Raw genomic sequence first — 1,679 nt, forward strand, 5'->3', positions numbered from 1 at the left:
TCCCCCTCTCCCACCTCCTCTCCTCCCCTCTGCTCCTCCTCCCCCCTCCCTCCCCCTCTCCTCTCTTCCCCTTCCTTCCCCCTCCCCTCCCTCTCCCCCTCCTCTCCTCTCCTCTTCTCTCCTCCCTTCCCTTCCCTCCCCCATCCCCCTTCTCTCCCCCTTCCTTCCTTTTTACTTGTGCCTGGATGTATTTGTAGAGGTCAGATTATGACTTGCAGGAGTTGGTTCTCTTCTTCCACTATGTGAGTGCTGGAGATCAAACTCCGGTTGTCAGGATTGGAAGCGAGAGTCTTTTGCCACAGAAACTCAAATGCTTTGTTTTTAAAAGACACCAGTGTTTTAAAAACAGAAAACCTTTGTTTATTATTCTTTGGTTTTATCATGGAGAAAAAAATACCCAAGAGGAGTATGGTGATTTATACAAGGTCAAGGTCACATAACAAGATAATTGCAAAACCAAAGAGATAGTTAGGCCCCCAATTATTCTACCCTTTGCATGTAATGTGTTTTTAAAAAGGGAGGTGTTGTCTGGGGTATGTCACCCTTCCATAGGGTCAGGATTTCTAAGCTTTCAAGTCTGGACCAGGGAGTAGCTATTCTGACTGGACATTAGAATCACCTGTGGAGTCCAGCCAACTAATCCTGCTGTCACATTGCTTCCTAAAGAGATGGTAGCCTGATTGTTCCAAGACAGGACAAGCTCTGATGTCAGCCTAATACATGGTCAGAGTTGAAGCCCACTGCATTAAAACAGTGGCCTTTTTTTTAATCTCCTCCCATCCCCTTTTCTGTCATACATGGGATAAACTATAATCTTGCCACACAAAGCAAGCTGTCTACCACTGAGCTACACCCTCATCCCTTTTGATTATTTTTTTAGACAGATTATTAAAAGTAGCTCAGAATATATGCCTGTACCACTATACTTGATAAAACAAGTCTTCAAAGGGTGGTCCTTAGTACCTCACCATCAGCAGCATCTGGGAACTTGCTAAAAAAGCACGTCCTCACTGCGTCTCTTGTCAGAAACTCTGGAGGCATGCAGAGTGCCCAACCATCTGTGTCTTAACTGCTCTAATCTTGATAATTCTGATGTCTATGAAAGGTTGTCTTGTCAACAAGTTCCTGGTGACTGTGGTATTGTTGTGTAAGAGCTACCATCTTCAAAAGCTAGCATTATTATTTTGTTGGCCTCTATTACCGTGTATAGTCATGTGTAGGGCAGAAGAATCCATGAGTGAGTGAAGCCTGTGTATTTTGGCACAGGCATGGCCATGTTGAAGACTCCAAGACCTCCAACCCATGGGACAATTTACCCAAGTTCATATCTATATGGGCCAAGCTCAAGAGAGATAAAGCTTTTCTCAGGAGTCTAAGTAGGTATTTATGTAGGATTGATGAGTGTATACAAAGCCTCACAACTGCAGCTTCCTCCAGATGTTTTGTAGGCGAGACTGTTCACCTACAAAGACCTCCTACAGAGTTTACTCAACCCTTCCTTCTATGGTGTACCATTCTGAGGCTCCAGGTTGCAGTGATTAGACGCCTGATCCTGGCTTTGCTGTGCAAGAGTCTGTTTTTCATCTCATTCCCCTATTACTGCCCTAGTCAGAGTTCCAGGACCGAAACCTTCAGGCACAGGCACAGGCACAGGCACAGGCACAGGCACAGGCACAGGC

At 45.4% G+C, this 1,679-nt stretch overlaps 1 protein-coding gene across 1 annotated transcript in view; it reads left to right on the plus strand.

Annotated features, from left to right (window-relative positions):
* Cpo (carboxypeptidase O) overlaps window positions 1-1,679 on the plus strand; it is an 18,078-nt gene that overhangs the window by 5,187 nt on the left and 11,212 nt on the right.

This window comes from Grammomys surdaster, unplaced genomic scaffold (assembly GCF_004785775.1).
Source record: "Grammomys surdaster isolate TR1022 unplaced genomic scaffold, NIH_TR_1.0 165, whole genome shotgun sequence".
NCBI lineage: Eukaryota > Metazoa > Chordata > Mammalia > Rodentia > Muridae > Grammomys > Grammomys surdaster.